This window comes from Salmo salar, chromosome ssa10 (genome assembly GCF_905237065.1).
Source record: "Salmo salar chromosome ssa10, Ssal_v3.1, whole genome shotgun sequence".
NCBI lineage: Eukaryota > Metazoa > Chordata > Actinopteri > Salmoniformes > Salmonidae > Salmo > Salmo salar.
Window position 1 is genome coordinate 59,985,348 of NC_059451.1, and position 18,861 is coordinate 60,004,208.

Genomic DNA, 18,861 nt, shown 5'->3' on the forward strand with positions numbered 1-18,861 from the left:
ACAGACAGACAGACAGACAGATAGATAGATAGACAATCCTGGTGAAGTGATTGTATTTTTGGGGGCTCAAAAACACACACACACACACAATCCTGGTGAAGTGATTGTATTTTTGGGGGCCCAAAAACACACACACACACACACACACACACACACACACACACACACACACACACACACACACACACTCTCCTGGCCAATGTTTTTTTTTTTTTTTTTTTTTTTAAGTAAAATGGCGGGAAAACGGGGGGCCCCCATGAAGGGGGCTTCAAACTTGTTTCAGTTTGGATGATTCTTCTTTTTTCATTCCTTCTCTTCTTCTGCTAGCTGTTTTACATAGCTTGGTGTATTTCTTTTTCCCTTGACAATGGGAGAAAAGTGTTGACACCGTTCCGGAGTGTACTGCAATACCCGGGTCGAGATGCGTGGAGCGGACGGATGTAAGCCCTATTTCCGACTCCCTGTTCGAAAAATCCATTTATTATGTAGTTCCCCGATGGGGACGTACAGATATTAAACTGATAAGAACAGATTTTTTTTTACAAAATATATTTATTACATTCAAGCCTTTCAATACAAAACCATATATCAATCAAAAAATCATAACTAGGCATTTATAAACTACAACACAAACACTAAAACCCCAAAACAAAAAACTCGTCTTCCCTGCCCTTCCACCTACAAACCAAAACCCATACCCACATCAAATACCCAAAGAAACTCACCCTATACTCCCGACCACGTGGGACGCCTCTCCACTCCTGAGGCTCCACCGTCGGCCACCATCCCTCTCCCCTGGAAACAAAATCAATATCCGGCACACACCACACTCTGTGCCTTGGCCCCCCACTCAAATCCACCACCCCTCCCGACTCCAGCCCGGGACCCCATGCCCCTAAACAGGGAGCTTAAACCTCCCTCCATCGCCCAATCCTGGCCATTCTGTGAGGTCCAGCTCAGATAGGGGTGTAAAGGAGAAGGAAGAGGAGCCCACGAGGGCCCTGCAACCTCCCCTCCCCTCCCCTGATCTGCCCTCCTCCCCTTTTACCACCTTTCCTCCTTGAGCGCTCCCCCTTTTTAGTCCTTTTAAGTGGTGGAGTAAAAGGCAAAACGTTCTCATAACTTGCCTCCTTCTCCACCTCTCACCCGTGGTTCCCCTTTTTACTGCCCCCTCCTTCACTCCCCTCTCTCCCTCTGGTCCCGCCCACCACTGCCTTCTCTGTCTCCTCCCCTTCAGTCTCCTTCCTCTCCACCTCCGTCTTCCCTGTCTCCTCCTTCTCTGTTCCCTTCTCCAGCTCCCTTCTCCACCGCCGTCTTCTCCGACCCTCCACTCTCTTATCTCCTTCCTCCTCCTGCTCCTTCTCTCCTTCAGCCTCCTGCTCCTCCTCTCCTTCAGCCTCTCCGCCCCTCCGATTCCACCATGTCCACTTCTTCCTTTTCCTCTTCTTCCTCCTACTGTCGCTCTGTCCTTCTTCTCCCGCCGTGTGTCCTTTTCCTCTGTGCCAGTTCTTGTTTCTTTGTCCCCTCCTCTTCTTCCCCCATCCCCGGCTCTCGCTCCCCCAGCTGCAGGACGGTATGACGGTGACGCGGGCGGGCATTCACGCCACAGGTGCGTAATCATGCCACACCCGTGACATGCCTTCGGGCGCGTCACAGTCCCTCGCCTCGTGCTCCGCAGATCCACAATACCTGCACTTCTTTGGCTGCACGAGGCGAGGATATGACCATAGGCCATACAACGCCCCTGCAGAACGGGGGCTGACGTGCATAATACAACGTCCCCCTGTCAGCCCCAGGGAGAACATCGCGGCGGATGGAGGTAACCCCCAACCCCTCAGGGTCCTCCCTGAGCAACGCCTGGAATCCTCTCTTCCCATCCCAGAAGCCCAGGGAGTCCCTGAGGAGCCTTGCCGAGGAGACATTGTCCATGTAGCGCCCAAGGAAAGTCCTCACCTCCTCGTCCCTTCACATGGAGGGTTATACATTAACCGCGTGACCACCCGGAAATTAGTTTTTCCCAGGCTGGTCACCTCGTATGACACATCGGTCCATCCTTTCCCACTTCTCTCGCCCTCCTCATCACGTCCTCATACCTGTCTTCTTTGTGGAGCGTCACGTCGGAAGCCACCTCCAGTGGGTTCGCCTGGAGGCACAACACTTCCCCCACTCCAACTTTAGGATCCCAATCAATATTTTTTCTCCCAAAGGTCTCCCTCCCAAACGGCTCCATCTCCTTGTTTCCTCCAGGCGAACCTCACCGTGTTCGCTATCCCGACTCAGGCATCTTGTTTGGAGCATGTCGAGCCATCTTGAAAAAAGCTCTCTTAAAAAGAAGCCACTAGAAAAATTATTTTTTGAAAATGGAAAAAACCGTCTCCCCACACTCCAAACCTTTCCTTCCTTCCTTCGACCTTTTGGCTCAGCGGGCTTTGGGGCACCTCGGTACCAAGCTTGATCTGAGCCAAAGGCCGAGGATTAACCCACAAATTGACCCCTGCACCCGCCGAACCCCCGGGCCTCGGCTTGAGACCTCATCGGTTTGGCAAAAGTTGGCTCCTCCTCACCCAACGCTTCCCTGGTGACAGGCGGGTGTGTTTTTTTAAAAGTCGCTAATGCGTCGTTAGGTCACTAGCTCTTTAATCCTAGTGCGACTATTTGTTCAATGCCCGGCAAATACACCAGTCATCGTCGGGCTTGAACTCCCATTGCCGACAACTACTTTGAGTGGAAAAAATACGCGGTCGGTCAGCCGGCTTCAAGTCAAACGCCTGAGCAAAAGTCTCGGCGTCATCTCTGTCAATTTCTCTTGAAACAAGATCGGGCTCTGCCAGAAGCAAAGCCCTTCCAAAAATACGTTGAACTCGTAAGTGTTCCTCTCCACGAAGTCTTTAGTAAAAGGCCGAAGGCTTGTGCGTAATGAAGAGAAACCAGAGTCGTATGGAAGTCAGGAGGTCGGGGCCCGAGACACACACGGTGCACTCTAGGCACGGGTCCCCCCGCGGGTGGTCCCGAACCCACTCTTCCAAGTTTTCGAGGGCTGTGGGTAAAAAGTCACAGACAGACAGACAGACAGACAGACAGACAGACAGACAGACAGACAGACAGACAGACAGACAGACAGACAGATAGATAGATAGACAATCCTGGTGAAGTGATTGTATTTTTGGGGGGGCTCAAAACACACACACACACACAATCCTGGTGAAGTGATTGTATTTTTTGGGGCTCAAAACACACACACACACACACACACACACACACACACACACACACACACACACACACACACACACACACTCTCCTGGCCAATGTTTTATTTTTTTTTTTTTTTTTTTTTAAGTAAAATGGCGGGAAAACGGGGACCCCCATGAAGGGGCTTCGACTTGTTTCAGTTTGGATGATTCTTCTTTTTCATTCCTTCTCTTCTTCTGCTAGCTGTTTTACATAGCTTGGTGTATTTCTTTTTCCTTGACAATGGGAGAAAAGTGTTGCCACCGTTCCCGGAGGTACTGCAATACGGGTCGATGTGGAGCGGACGGAGCAAGCCCCATTTTCGACTCCCTGTTCGAAAAATCCATTTAATATGTAAGTCCCCGATGGGGGACGATCAGATATTAAACTGATAAGAACAGATTTTTTTTTTTTTTTTTATAAAATATATATTTATTACGTTCAAAACCCAACAAAAATCTCATACAAATCAATCAATTCAAACACAAATTCCATTAAACATTTCAAAACTATTCTGTAATAACCAAACCCCAAAAACCAAAAGTCATGGGGAGCATCTTCCCTCCCCTTCCCATCTACAAACCAAAACCCCACACCAAAAAATCAAAGAAAAACTCACCCCATCCCGACCGACAGGGACGCCTTCTCCACTCCTGACCGCTCCCCGTCGGCCGCCATCCCCTCTCCCCTGGATGCGGTAACAGCGCCTGACACACGCTCACCCTGCGTCCCGTACCCCACACTTAGGTCTACCACCCTGCCCTCCTCCTGACTCCGGCCCGGGGACCCCACGAGCCCAAACAGGGAGCTTAAGCCTCCCTCCATCGCCCAATCCTGGGCCATGCCTGTAAGGTCAAGCTCAGACAGGGTGTAAAGGTGAAGGAAGAGGGAACCCAAGAGGGCCCTGCAACCTCCCCTCCCCTCCACCCTGATCTGCCCCCTCCCTCTTTTACCACGTCCTCCTTGAGCCTCCCCTCTTTTCGACCTCTTGTGTGGTGGAGTAAAAGGCAAAATGTTTTCTATAGCTTTGCCTCCTTCTCCACCTCCACCCGTGATTTCACCTCTTTACTGTCCCCCACTCCTTCCACTCCTTCTCCTACTGGTCCCGCCACCACTGCCTTCTCTTTCTCCTCCTTTCTGTCTCTTTCTTCTCCACCACCTTCTTCCCTGTCTCCTTCCTTTCTGTCTCTTTCTTCTCCACCACCTTCTTCCCTGTCTCCTTCCTTTCTGTCTCTTTCTTCTCCACCACCTTCTTCCCTGTCTCCTTCCTTTCTGTCTCTTTCTCCTCCACCACCTTCTTCCCTCTCTCCTTCCTTTCTGTCTCTTTCTCCTCCACCACCTTCTTCCCTGTCTCCTTCCTTTCTATCTCTTTCTTCTCCACCGCCGTCTTCCCAGTCTCCTTCCTTTCTGTCTCTTTCGTCTCCACCGCCGTCTTCCTGTCTCCTTCCTTTCTGTCTCTTTCTTCTCCACCGCCGTCTTCCCAGTCTCCTCCCTCTCTGTTGCCTTCTCCGTCTCCTTCCTCTCCACAGCCGTCTTCTCTGGCCCCTTCACTCTCCTGTCACCTTCCTCCTCCTGCTCTCCCTTCAGCCTCCTGCCCTTCCGTTTCCACTATGCTGTTGTCTTCTTTTTCTCCTCCCGCTTCCGTTTTCTCCTCCTCTTCCACCCGTGTGTCCGCTCCCTCTGTTCCAGTACTTGGTTCTTGGTCCCTCCTACCCCCATCCCCGGCTCTCCTCCAGCTGCAGACGCGTTGACCTCTGCGGGCCGGGCATTCACGCCACAGGTGCGTTAACATACCACACCCGTGACATGCCTTCGGCGCGCCAGTCCTCGCCTCGTCTCGCAGATCCACGCTATCTGCACTTCTTTGTGCCGCACGAGGCGAGGATATGACCATAGGCCGCATAACGCCTGCAGAACGGAGGCTGACGGGCATAATGCAACGTCCCCGGTCAGCCCCCAGGGAGAACATAGCCGGAGGATGGAGGCAGCCTCCCAGGCCCTTCGGATCTTCTCTAAGGAGAGCTTGAAAACTTCTCCTCCCATTCCAAAATCCAATGGAGTGCCTTGAGATGCCTCGCTGAGGATATATTGTCCATGTATTTCCCCAGGAAAGACCTACGTCCTCGTCCTTTACATGGGGATTATACATGATAACTGTTACCAACCCTAAAATTATTCTTCACCAAGCTTTTCACCATGTAATGACACATGGGCCTCTCTTTCTCACTTCCTTTCACCTTCCGCATTATTTCCTCGTGCTTCTCCTCTGTAAAACGTTACGTCGTAGGCGACCTCCAAAGGGTTCTCCTGGAGGCCAAAACACATCCTTACCCCCAAATTGAGCACTCCCCATCAGCAGGGTCCTTCCGAATGCCTCCCTTCCAACGGTTCCATATCTTTCTCCTTCCATGCAAAACGTATAGTGTTAGCAAGTCAATCCCAGGGACCGACGTATACGTAGTGTTCCGTGCCATCTCCTCCCGGAGAATGGCACACTCGCTATTGCTCTAGCTCTTTTTCAAAAAAGAAGGAAAAACCCAAAAGTACCTTGTCAAATAGAATCCCAGAAGAGATTCTAACCAACAAAAACAAAAAAATACCGCCTCCTATCTCCGACCTTTTGACTCAGCGAGCTCTGGGGCACCTCGGTACCAAGCTTGATCTGAGCCAAAGGCCGAGAAGATAACCCACAAATTGACCCCTGCACCCGCCGCGGCCCCGGGGGCCTCGGCAGACCTCATCGGTTTGGCAAAAGTTGGCTCCTCCTCACCCAACGCTTCCCTGGTGACAGGCGGGTGTGTTTTTTTTTAAAAGTCACTATCGCGTCGTTAGGTCACTAGCTCTTTAATCCTAGTGCGACTATTTGTTCAATGCCCGGCAAATACCAGTCATCGTCGGGCTTGAACTCAATTGCCGGCGAGCGACTACTTTGAGTGGAAAAAAATACGCCGGTCGGTCAGCCGGCTTCAAGTCAAACGCCTGAGCAAAAAGTCTCGGCGTCATCTCTGTCAATTTCTCTTGAAACAAGATACCGGGCTCTGCCAGAAGCAAAGCCCTTTCAAAAATACGTTGAACTCGTAAGTGTTCCTCTCCACGGAAGTCTTTAGTAAAGGCGAAAGGCTTTGCGTAATGAAGAGAAACCAGAGTCGTATGGAAGTCAGAGGTCGGGGCCCGAGACACACACGGTGCACTCTAGGCCGGGTCCCCGCGGGTGGTCCCCGAACCCACTCTTCCAAGTTTTCGAGGGCTGTGGGTAAAAGTCACAGACAGACAGACAGACAGACAGACAGACAGACAGACAGACAGACAGACAGACAGACAGACAGACAGACAGACAGATAGATAGATAGACAATCCTGGTGAAGTGATTGTATTTTTGGGGGGCTCAAAAACACACACACACACACAATCCTGGTGAAGTGATTGTATTTTTTGGGGGGCTCCAAAACACACACACACACACACACACACACACACACACACACACACACACACACACACACACACACACTCTCCTGGCCAATGTTTTATTTTTTTTTTTTTTTTAAGTAAAATGGCGGGAAAACGGGGGACCCCATGAAGGGGCTTCGCACTTGTTTCAGTTTGGATGATTCTTCTTTTTCATTCCTTCTCTTCTTCTGCTAGCTGTTTTACATAGCTTGGTGTATTTCTTTTCCTTGACAATGGGAGAAAAGTGTTGCACCGTTCCCGGAGGTACTGCAATACCGGGAATCGATGCGTGGAGCGGACGGAGCAAGCCCCATTTCCGACTCCCTGTTCGAAAAAATCCATTTAATATGTAGTCCCCCGATGGGGGACGTATCAGAATTAAACTGATAAGAACAGATTTTTTTTTTATAAAATATATTTATTACGTTCAAAACCCAACAAAATCTTATACAAATCAATCAATTCAAACACAAATTCCATTAAACATTTCAAAACTATTCAATAATAACCAAACCCAAAAACCAAAAGTCATGGGAGCATTTTCCCTCCCCTTCCCATCTACAAACCAAAACCCACACCAAAAAATCAAAGAAAAACTCACCCCATCCCGACCGACGGGACGCCCTCTCCACTCCTGACGCTCCCCCGTCGGCCGCCATCCCTCTCCCCTGGAAACACCACCAATACCCGGGCACACCCACACTCTGTGTCTTGTGCCCCCACTCAAATCCACCACCCCCCTCCTCCGGGCTCCGGCTCGAGCACCCCATGTCCCCAAACAGGAAACTTTCTCCTTCCTCCATTCCCCATTCCTTGGCCATGCCTGGTAGGTCCAGCTCTGCCAGGGGTGTAAAAGAACAGGAAGAAGAGGGAGCCCACGAGGGCCCAGCATCCTCTTCCCCTTGCCCTTCCTTCACCACCACCCTTTTACCACCCTTCTTCCTCCTGCTTTCCGGGCGCTCCCCCTTCTTAGGTCTCTTTATTGGTGGAGGGCGCAACCAGGGAACATTCCTTTCCTCGTCCGTCAACCCCCCTCGCTTCATTCATATTGTCCGGCAGCCCCCCACCATCTCCCTCAGCTCCTCCACCCGTGATCTCACCGCTTTACTGTCCCCCCACTCCTTCACTCCATCTCCTACTGGTCCCGTCACCACTGCCTTCTCTTTCTCCTCCCCTTTCTGTGTCTTTCTTCTCCACCACCTTCTTCCCCTGTCTCCTTCCTTTCTGTCTCTTTCTTCTCCACCACCTTCTTCCCTATCTCCTTCCTTTCTGTCTCTTTCTCCTCCACCACCTTCTTCCCTGTCTCCTTCCTTTCTGTCTCTTTCTCCTCCACCACCTTCTTCCCTCTCTCCTTCCTTTCTGTCTCTTTCTCCTCCACCACCTTCTTCCCTGTCTCCTTCCTTTCTGTCTCTTTCTCCTCCACCACCTTCTTCCCTCTCTCCTTCCTTTCTGTCTCTTTCTCCTCCACCACCTTCTTCCCTGTCTCCTTCCTTTCTATCTCTTTCTTCTCCACCGCCGTCTTCCCAGTCTCCTTCCTTTCTGTCTCTTTCTCCTCCACCACCTTCTTCCCAGTCTCCTTCCTTTCTGTCTCTTTCTTCTCCACCTCCGTCTTCCCAGTCTCCTCCCTCTCTGTTGCCTTCTCCGTCTCCTTCCTCTCCACAGCCGTCTTTCTGGCCCCTTCACTCTCCTGTCTCCTTCCTCCTCCTGCTCTCCTTTAGCCTTCTGCCCTTCCGTTTCCACTATGCTGTTGTTTCTTTTCCTTTTTCTCCTCCCGCTTCCGTTTTCTCCTCCTCTTCCACCCGTGTGTCCGCTCCCTCTGTTCCAGTCCTTTGTTCTTGGTCCCTCCTTCTACCCCATCCCCGGCTCTTGCTCCCCCCAGCTGCAGACGCGTATGACCTCTGACGCGCCGGGCATTCACGCCACAGGTGCGTTAGCATACCACACCCGTGACATGCCTTCGGGCGCGTCACAGTCCTCGCCTCGTGCTCCGTAGATCCACAATACCTACACTTCTTTGTAGCCGCACGAGGCGAGGATATGACCATAGGCCATACAACGCCTGCAGAAAGGAGGCTGACGGGCATAATGCAACGTCCCCCGGTCAGCCCCCAGGGAGAACATCGCCGGAGGATGGAGGTATCCACCCAATCCATTTGGGTCCTCTCTTAGGAGGGCCTGAAACCCCTCCTCCCGGTCCAAAAGCCCAGGGAATCTTTGAGGTGCCTTCCTGAGGAGACACCATCCATGTATCTCCCCAGAAAGGCCCTCACCTCCTCGTCCTTAACGTAAGGGTTGTAAATGTTCACGTTAACCACTCGGAAATTGCTCCTCGCCAAGCTAGTCACCACGTAATGGGACATCGGCTTCTCCTTTTCCACTTCTCTCACCTTTCTGAGAATCTCGTCGTGCTTTTTTCTCCAGTATGCAATGCCACATCATATGCACCCTCCAATGGGTTTTCTTGTAGGCAGAACACTTCCTCCACCTTCAGCCCAAGGATACCGATCAGGATAGTCCTCCCAAAAACGTCTCTGTCCAGTGGATCCATCGCCTTATCCCTCCAGGAAAAGCGCACCGTATTCGCCAGCCCCATCCTAGGGACTGGCCTCCCTGTAGTATTTTGCGTCATCTCCGCAAGGAGCTTGGCGCACTCTCCTCCGCTCCTGCTTTTCCTCCAAAAAAGTAAAAACTGAAAAGAGCGGCAAAATACACCAACCGTGTCTCAAAAAACCAAAAACAACAAACTTTCCTCCCTCCTGCCTTCCTTCGACCTTTTGGCTCAGCGGGCTTTGGGGCACCTCGGTACCAAGCTTGATCTGAGCCAAAAGGCCGAGAAGCGATAACCCACAAATTGACCCCTGCACCCGCCGGGCCCCCGGGGGCCTCGGCAGACCTCATCGGTTTGGCAAAAGTTGGCTCCTCCTCACCCAACGCTTCCCTGGTGACAGGCGGGTGTGTTTTTTTTTAAAAGTCGCTAATGCGTCGTTAGGTCACTAGCTCTTTAATCCTAGTGCGACTATTTGTTCAATGCCCGGCAAATACACCAGTCATCGTCGGGCTTGAACTCAATTCGCCCGAGCGACTACTTTGAGTGGAAAAAAATACGCCGGTCGGTCAGCCGGCTTCAAGTCAAACGCCTGAGCAAAAGTCTCAAGGCTCATCTCTGTCAATTTCTCTTGAAACAAGATACCGGGCTCTGCCAGAAGCAAAGCCCTTCCAAAAATACGTTGAACTCGTAAGTGTTCCTCTCCACGGAAGTCTTTAGTAAAAGGCGAAAGGCTTGTGCGTAATGAAGAGAAACCAGAGTCGTATGGAAGTCAGAGGTCGGGGGCCCGAGACACACACGGTGCACTCTAGGCCGGGTCCCCGCGGGTGGTCCCCGAACCCACTCTTCCAAGTTTTCGAGGGCTGTGGGTAAAAAGTCACAGACAGACAGACAGACAGACAGACAGACAGACAGACAGACAGACAGACAGACAGACAGACAGACAGACAGACAGACAGACAGACAGACAGATAGATAGATAGATAGATAGACAATCCTGGTGAAGTGATTGTATTTTTGGGGGGGGCTCAAAAACACACACACACACAATCCTGGTGAAGTGATTGTATTTTTTGGGGGGCTCAAAAACACACACACACACACACACACACACACACACACACACACACACACACACACACACACTCTCCTGGCCAATGTTTTTTTTTTTAAGTAAAATGGCGGGAAAACGGGGACCCCATGAAGGGGCTTCGCACTTGTTTCAGTTTGGATGATTCTTCTTTTTCATTCCTTCTCTTCTTCTGCTAGCTGTTTTACATAGCTTGGTGTATTTCTTTTTCCTTGACAATGGGAGAAAAGTGTTGCACCGTTCCCGGAGGTACTGCAATACCGGGTCGATGCGTGGAGCGGACGGAGCAAGCCCCATTTCCGACTCCTGTTCGAAAAATCCATTTAATATGTAGTCCCCCGATGGGGGAGATCAGATATTAAACTGATAAGAACAGATGATGATTCAAAGCTTTTATTCTAACTTTTCAAGCATTTACACAGTAAACAATTCACATGTCTTTTAACCTTTTTAGTTGCCCCTATCCAAACAGAACTAGTAACAAAAAACAACCCATCAGTTTTCCAAAAACTCTGAAACCCTCTCTCTTGGAAGAGATGGGCAACCAACACCCTCCCACAACTTTTCTAGGGGGGCTGCAGCAAAATCAAATACAAACACAAGCCATCAATAAACATAAGTAATCCAAAACCCCAAAAACCTACCAACCTGCCTTCTAAACCTTAACTACCTGACCAGCCCCAACCCCCTTTCCACCGCTCTAAGGCAGCATGGTGACCCCACTTCCTCTCCTCCCTTCTTATCCTCCCTCTCAAATCTCCCTCCACTCTCCTCACTATTCCCTCCACCCCCCAGTCTGCTCCTGACTTAACCAGGCCCTGCCTGGCATCCCACAGCCCTTTCTTAAAAAGACTGATAAGCAGCCACAACAGAAAACGATCCCTACCTACCCCCCCCGCTCTCCCCACCCCTCTCTCCACCCCCCACCCATGTTAAAACAAAACCCTCCTTCACTCTCCCTAGCAACCCCTGAGCCCTGGCCCACACTACTCCTGCGAAAGCACAGTCCCAGTACATGTGGCGTATTGTCTCCTCCCCACCACAAGTTGGTCTCGGGCACTGGGGGACCGTGCCAAGCTATGCCGGTACATGATGGATCTTACCGGCAAGCACTTGTGGAGGCTTAACCAATTTAGATCCTTAAGACGATTGTCTAGGCCCCGCGCCTGTATGGTCTCCCAGACCACAGCAGGGGTACCCACCACAGGGGGGCGCACAAACGGTCCGTCTGACCTCTTCGTACAGGCGTCTGTGGTCCAAACCTACTCGGGCGACTTCAACCTCGGGATGCGCACGTAGCCACTTTGCCGCATGGCTGAAGTGCCACGGCAGCTGTTCAGCCCGAGGACCCGTGTTGGACCACACCATTATGCTTCTCGCCTGGTACGAGAAAAACACCCGCAGGAAATAACCGGAGGGATGAATCACTGGATTAGCGAGCTCATTCAATAAAAACGAAACAAAATCGAGTCCAGCTTGAGTGGGAAGTGTGGAACTCCTCTCCCTCCTCCCCGATGGTTGAGAGCATGCGAGCCCTGGCGACATACTCATACCTGCCCCCCCCACATGAACTGAAACACGAGCCTTACTAGCCCCCTCCTCATGCTCGCTGGCAAAGGATATATGTATGCCAAGTACAGAAGGGAAGGCAGTACATCCACTTTCAGGACCAGGACCTTGCCCAAGAAAGACAAGGATCTGGCCTTCCACATTGCCATCTTCCTCTGTACCACAGCAACTCTCATGTTCCAGTTCAGGGTCGCGGAGCCGGAGGTCTCAAAAAAAGGACCCCAAGAATCCTCAGGGCCCCATTACAGAGAGATAGTCCCCCGGGCACGTCTCGTCCTGCCCCCCGCCATCTGCCGAAATACTTAACAGACGACTTGGCGAGGTTAAGGACCGCTCCCGACGCGCGGGTAAAGTCTCCAATTATGGCCAGAGACCTTAGCAGGCATGAGTCCTTGCACAAAAGCAAGGTGGTGTCATCTGCGTACTGTGTCATCTTAACATGCAAACCGCCGCTTCCAGGGACCAGCAAGCCCTCCACCCTGCGTCAGCCCTAATGGCAGCCGCCAGGGGCTCCATATAGAGCACGAAAAGGAGTGCCGAGAGCGGGCATCCCTGCCTGACCCCTGATGAGAGGCCAAACACGTCACCCAGATGGCTGTTTATGCTCACCCGGCACCCCGCTCCCACATACAAAATCTTGATCCACTTTATAAAGCGATCACTAAACCCTAACCTACCTAATACTCTGAAAAGAAAAGCCCTACTGACGCGATCAAAAGCCTTGGCCTGATCAAGCGCCGCTACCATCAGAGGTAGACTTCTATCCTCAACCCAGGCGATGGAGTCCCTGATCAGTTGGAGGTTCCACCTAATGGAACGGCCTTCCACCCCACACGTTTGATCCTCATGGACAACGTAGGGAAGGGCTGTCGCAAACGGTCTGCCATGACCTTAGCTAGTATCTTGTAATCTACGCACAGCATGGTCAACGGCCGCCAGTTGCTAAGGTCGGCGGCGTCCCCCCTCTTGTAGAGGAGGGACAGCACACCTACAGCCATCGACCTGCCCGGGACTCCAGTCTCGAGAACGGCCGTCAGGACTTCGAGGACCACCGGTCCAAGCATACCCCAAAACTTGAGGTAAAACTCAGCCGGCAGCCCATCCATCCCAGGCACCTTCCCTTTCCCCATCCTCTTGAGGGCGCTCTCCACCTCCTCTAGTGTTATCGGGGCTTCCATCGCCTTTTCTAATGTCCTCCGGCACACGCCGGGACAAGTGTTCTAAGAACACGGTACCCTGCTCTTTTTCTACTACCCTCTCCTGGAAAACCCCCGGAAATGGTCAGTTGCCACCCTGACCATCTGCTCCGGCTCCCTAACCACCCTACCCTGTCCATCCCTCACCCCATAAAAACCTGTCTTATCTGCTTTTCCCTAACTGATTTGAAAAACACTGCAGAGCAGGTCTCATTCTGCTCTATAAACTCAGAGTGTGCGCGCTGCAGGAAAGCACGGGCCTTCCGCCGTGCACCTCCCTGAGCTGAGCCTTGAGGCTGGTAGCGTGCTCAACGTCCATCGAAGTACCGAGGTTACCAGCCTCGTACTCAAGATCGAGTAAACGTTGGAGCTGCTCCACCTCCCTTCTCTCCTCTCTCCCCTTCCTCTTACAAAAACCAATAATAAATACCCTAATTCTTACCTTAACTACCTCCCACCATTCCAAAACCCCTCCGCACATTGGCCGGAGACTCAAGCCCCGAAAAAAACAGAAAAAACATTTACAAAAGCCCGCTCCTCCAGGATATCCCGGTCGAGCTTCCAGCCCCTACCGAAAAGGCAGACAGGCGCCTTGACCCGAAGGAGTACCCCGTCGTGATCCGAGAAAAACACAGGCAGCAGACGCCCAGACAAAAGCCCCAAGGATTTGGGTAGAAATACATAGTCCAGCCTCCGCTCGACCCCCGAGAGTTACGCCACGTGGGACCTGCTAGCGCCGGAGTAGTGTTAAGGCTCTCCATCCACCAGACCATGGCTTGCCATAAGTCCGGTGATGGCCCCGCGCGCTTCTATCCCCTACCCCTCCTAATTCTACATTAAAATCCCCTCCCACTATCAAAACCTGTTTGTGGCAAAGCACAGAGGTGCCAGACTCTCCACCATCTCCCTTCTCTCTGGCACCGTCTGTGGCCCGTATACCCTATAATCCTAAGTCTAAAATCCCCTAACGTTATGTCCACCCCCAAAACCCTCCCCTGCATTGCAACGTACGTTGCCTTCCACCTTCACCTCCCTAGTCCCAAACAAAATCCCAACCCCTGATGGTGGACACCCCCACACTCCCACCGACTTCCCTTTTACCCACTCTTTTTTAAACTGCTCTACATCCCCCATCCCTTAAATGTGCCTCCTGCAAGAAACAAAAGGTAAAACATATGTTTGATAAAACAACTAAAAACAGCAGTTCTCTTTACAGTGTCCCTTAGGACCCGAACATTTATAGTGTTTATTTGAATGTTTGCCATGGTTGACACATTTAAAAAGAAAAATCAACCAGGTGCAGGGTTCAAGTACTCACTCTGTCTGGTGGGTAAAGGTCCTCATCGATCATGGACGCTGGACCAGCAGCCCCCGAGGCCCCCCCAACCCTCCCACCCCCATACCGTCCTCCTGAGAACCCCATGACGCAGGGAAGGGGGGGTTGGGGATGGGGTCCCGACGTCCCAGAATTAACCTGAGACACCCCATCCCCATCTGGCAAAAACAGCCCCGGGGACGACAGGTCCGCGTCCATCCGGATGATTGGGAGAGATGGACCCCGCGAGGACAGGAAGACAACTCAGGCAGTACTGACCAATCTCCCCAACCCCTCGTACATCCACGGAGCAAACAACCCTTGACCCGCTACCTGAGGCCTCCCCATCCACTGCGTCCCCCCTCTGAGAAGCCCAAGATGCAGGTGGGGTTGGGGTTGTGGATGGGGGTCCCGCGTCCCTGTAAAAACTGAGACACCCCCCCATCACCGTCAGCATACACAGCGCAGGGGTCACCAGATCTATTTCCATCTGGGTGGGTGTGAGAGATGAGACCCGCGGTGACAGGGGAGTCACCTCTGTGGCACTGTCCCCCAAATACCCTCCCCACCCCTTCCCAGCCCACTCTGGCCTCCCGTCTCGAGGGAAAGCCTCTTTTCTTTCTTCCTCCGGGCCTCACCCGATTCCAATAACAGCCCTGACTCCCTGCTGGGCCTCTGTGCTGTGGTCGTCCTCTTCGTTCTTGGAGTGGCTGGCAATGGCGAGATGGACCCCCATTCCGCCGTCCTCGTTTGTGAGACCTGGATCTCCTCCACCATCTCCCTCATCTCCCCCACGAGGGCCCCGGAAGCCTCTTCATCTATGAAGACTTCGCGAGGGATGAGCCCAACTCTCCGTTGCTCCACCAACCTCTCCCGGCGGCCCTACTGATGGATTGAGTACCCGTTGACACCTGGGTCTCCGGGACCACCTCCAGCGATAAGCCTCTCCAAGCAGCGACCTTACCCCGACGTTTGGGGCTGGCAAGGACCGGGCTTGCTTCTCCGGTTCCCCACTCACCATCCTCCTTGCTGCCTCTTCCGGCCCCTGTGACCTAGGTCCCCTTCTCCTAGCCTCCTCTTCTCCTCCACGCCCTTTCCTCCATGGCCATCCTTCCCCCACAGCCGCTGCGCGTGTGTTTGTTGCCTCGCGGGCACTCTCGAAACAGAGCACTACTGCCTACCTGACTTGTTCTTTTTGGTGCCGTTCAATTTTTGGCCTCATGTTTCCTCCAGACACTACAAAACCTGCATTTTAGCAGCCCACATGGCTTTGTTCCATTGCCCGTACTCCCTGCATTTCACACTGCAGAAAGGTGGCTGGCGGGCATAGAACAGCATGCCTCTGTATCCGACCCTAAAGAAAACACGCGGGGATGCAAAAAGCCCTCAAACCCCCCCGGATCTTCCCTTAGGAGCACCTGGAATTGGCGGCGGCGTTCCAGAAGCCCAGCGAGTCCTTACATATCTGGCTCCCGATGTTACCTCCGCAGTGGCGACCAAAAGGCTGCCACTGCCGCATACGTCACGTGTCGGATTATCCAATGTATATTTATTGTTCTCAATCTTCACACTTGAGCCTGGCGATGTTGAAAAAGGACAGAGTCTCTCCCCCTTTGCCTCCTTTACCTTCTCCATTGCACTTCATCACTCTTACTTTCCGTGTAGAAAGTTGCCGATGCCTCCTCCATTGGGGTTCCCCTGCAGGCACATCACATCTGGGACTTTCCAGAGATAGCGCCCCCATCAACAGGTCCTCGCAAGTTGTCCCTCGGCGTCCCTCCTTCTTGCTTCCATGCAAATCTTACTGTGTTCTTTAGTCCGGCCCTCGGAACCTGACCCTGTGTTCAGCTACCACGCCATTTCGGTATGGCTGTATTTAAATTATTTAGATTTTTCCTCTTTAAAATCTAAAACTCTCTCACCAGCCCTCCGGCCATCGGCTTTTAACTCAGCGAGCTTTGAGGCACCGCAGTGCCGAGCTTGATCCTGAGCCAAAAGGCGAGAAGCGATAACCCACAAGGTGACCCCTGCACCCGCCGGGGCCCGGGGGCCTCGGCCGAACCTCATCGGTTTGGCAAAAGTTGGCTCCTCCTCACCCAGCGCTTCCCTGGTGACAGGCGGGTGTGTTTTTTAAAAGTTAAGCTGCTAATGCGTCGTTGGGTCACTGGCTCTTTAATCCTAAGTGCGACTATTTGTTCAATGCCCGGCAAATACACCAGTCAGCCTTCGGGCTTGAACTCCCAATTGCCCAAGCGACTGCTGAGTGGAAAAAAATACGCCGTTCGGTCCAGCGGCTTCAAGTCAGCAACGCCTGAGCAAAAGTCTCGCGTCATCTCTATCAATTTCTCTTGAAACAAGATACCGGGCTCTGCCAGAAAGCAAAGCCCCTTCCAAAAACTACGTTGAACTTCACGTAAGTGTTCCTCTCCACGGAAGTCTTTAAGTAAAAGGCGAAAGCATGCGTAATGAAGAGAAACCAGAGTCGTATAGAAGTCAAGTGGGGCCCGAGACACACGGTGCACTCCTAGGCCGGGTCCTTGGGTGGTCCCCGAACCCACTCTTCCAAGTTTTCGGGGCTGTGGGTAAGAAAGTCTACAGACAGACAGACAGACAGACAGACAGACAAAACCAGACAGACAGACCGATCAGACAAACAGACAACGAACCAGACAGATGATAGATGAATGAACAATCCTGGTGATAGTTTGTATATTTTTGAGGGAGGCTCAAAGCACACACACACACAATCCTGAGTGAAGTGATTGTAGTGTAGTGAAGGGGGCTCAAAAACACACACACACACACACACACACACACACACACACACACACACACACACACACACACTCTCCTGGCCAATGTTTTTTTTTTTTTTAAGTAAAATATGGCGGAACGGGGGACCCCCATGAAGGGGGCTTAGCACTTGTTCGGTTTGGATGATTCTTCTTTTTCCATTCCCTCTTCTTCTGCTAAGCTGTTTTACATAGCTTGGTGTATTTCTTTTTCCTTGACAATGGGAGAAAGAAGTGTTGCACCGTTCGCCGGAGGAGTACTACCAATACCGGGTCGATGCGTGGGGAACGGGCCAGACAAACCCCATTTCCGACTCCTGTTCGAAAAATCCATTTAATATGTAGTCCCCCCGATGGGGGCGAGTATCGGATATTGACCTGATAAGAACAGATTTTTTTTACAAAATATATTTATTCACGTTTCTAAACCAACCAAAACCACACATCAAATCAGTTCAAATACAAATTCCAATTTTCAAAAATAAACATTTCAAAACTATTCAGCAATAACCAAATCCAAAACCCAAAAGTCATTGGAGCATCTTCCCTCACCTTCCCACCTACGAAGGCAATGCCATACACCCCTATCAACCAACAAAAAAGACTCACCCTATACTCCCGACCCCGTGGCAGGCACGCCTCCCTCCACTCCTGACGCTCCACGTTCGGCCTCCATCCCCTCTCCCCTGGAAACAAAAACAACCCCGGCACACCCACACTCTGTGCCTTGTACCACCACTCAAATCCACCACCCTGCCCTCCTCCTGACTACAGCCCGGGGACCCCCCGCCCCAAACAGGGAGCCTAAGCCTCCCTCCATCACCCCAATCTCCTGGGCCATGCTTGTGAGAGTCCAGCTCAGACAGGGGTGTAAAAAGAAGGCAGAGGGAGCCCACGAGGGGCCAGCAACCTCCCCTCCCCTCCCCCCGATCTTTGCCCCCCTCTTTTCACCCGACCTCCTCGAGCGCTCCCCCCTTTTCGACTTTTTGTTTGGTGGAGTAAAAGGCAAAACGTTTTCATAAGTAAGGCTCTTTCTCCACACTCCACCTGTGTTTCCACCACTTCGCAGTCCCCCCACTCCTTCACCTCCTTCTGGTCCCGCCTCCGATGCCTTCTCTGTCTCCTTCCTCTCACGATGCCTTCTCGGGTCTCCATCTTCTCCAGTGTCTTCCTCTGTCTTCTTCTCTGATGCCTTCTCCATCACTCCCTCGGTGACTTCTCTGTCTCTCTCCTATTCGATGTCTTCTTTGTCTCCTTTTCCCTCCGATGCCTTCTCTGTGTCTCCTTCCTCCTCTCCGATGCCTTCGTGCCTTCTCGAGTCTCCATCTTCTCCAATGTCTTCTCTGTCTTCTTCTCCTGATGCCTTCTCCATCTTCCTCTCCTGATGCCTTCTCTGTCTCTCTCCTCTTTCGATCTTCTTCTTTGTCTCCCCTTCCCCTCCGATGCCCTTCTCTGTCTCTTCCTCTCCACCACTGTCCTCTCTTGTCCCTCCACACTACTGACTCCTTTCTCCTCCTCTCCTTTGGCCTCCCCTTCTCTTCTGGTACCACTATGCCCATTTCTTCTTTGTCTTTTCCTTCTCCTGCTTCTGTTTTTCCTCCTCTCCTCGCTGTGTCCGCTCCCCTCCGTTGCCTGTTTCGGTTCTGGGTCTCCTCTTCTTCCCCCATCCCCCG

The 18,861-nt window shown here is 52.1% G+C and overlaps 4 non-coding genes and 5 pseudogenes across 4 annotated transcripts; all 9 read right to left on the reverse strand.

Annotated features, from left to right (window-relative positions):
- Positions 1 to 377: 377 nt before the first annotated feature.
- On the reverse strand, positions 378 to 552 carry LOC123724765 (uncharacterized; annotated as a pseudogene).
- A 2,268-nt stretch (positions 553 to 2,820) lies between these two features.
- LOC123724951 (U5 spliceosomal RNA) lies at positions 2,821 to 2,936 on the reverse strand. The gene has a single exon (XR_006757428.1). It is a non-coding gene; the product is annotated as a U5 spliceosomal RNA (small nuclear RNA).
- A 548-nt stretch (positions 2,937 to 3,484) lies between these two features.
- Positions 3,485 to 3,661, reverse strand: LOC123724755 (uncharacterized; annotated as a pseudogene).
- Positions 3,662 to 6,265: 2,604 nt separating this feature from the next.
- On the reverse strand, positions 6,266 to 6,380 carry LOC123724949 (U5 spliceosomal RNA). Its single transcript, XR_006757426.1, has one exon. It is a non-coding gene; the product is annotated as a U5 spliceosomal RNA (small nuclear RNA).
- Positions 6,381 to 6,923: 543 nt separating this feature from the next.
- Positions 6,924 to 7,099, reverse strand: LOC123724743 (uncharacterized; annotated as a pseudogene).
- Positions 7,100 to 9,873: 2,774 nt separating this feature from the next.
- Positions 9,874 to 9,990, reverse strand: LOC123724806 (U5 spliceosomal RNA). Its single transcript, XR_006757283.1, has one exon. It is a non-coding gene; the product is annotated as a U5 spliceosomal RNA (small nuclear RNA).
- A 553-nt stretch (positions 9,991 to 10,543) lies between these two features.
- On the reverse strand, positions 10,544 to 10,710 carry LOC123724747 (uncharacterized; annotated as a pseudogene).
- Positions 10,711 to 16,761: 6,051 nt separating this feature from the next.
- LOC123724956 (U5 spliceosomal RNA) lies at positions 16,762 to 16,881 on the reverse strand. The gene has a single exon (XR_006757433.1). It is a non-coding gene; the product is annotated as a U5 spliceosomal RNA (small nuclear RNA).
- Positions 16,882 to 17,420: 539 nt separating this feature from the next.
- LOC123724773 (uncharacterized) lies at positions 17,421 to 17,599 on the reverse strand (annotated as a pseudogene).
- Between the last annotated feature and the right edge of the window lie 1,262 nt (positions 17,600 to 18,861).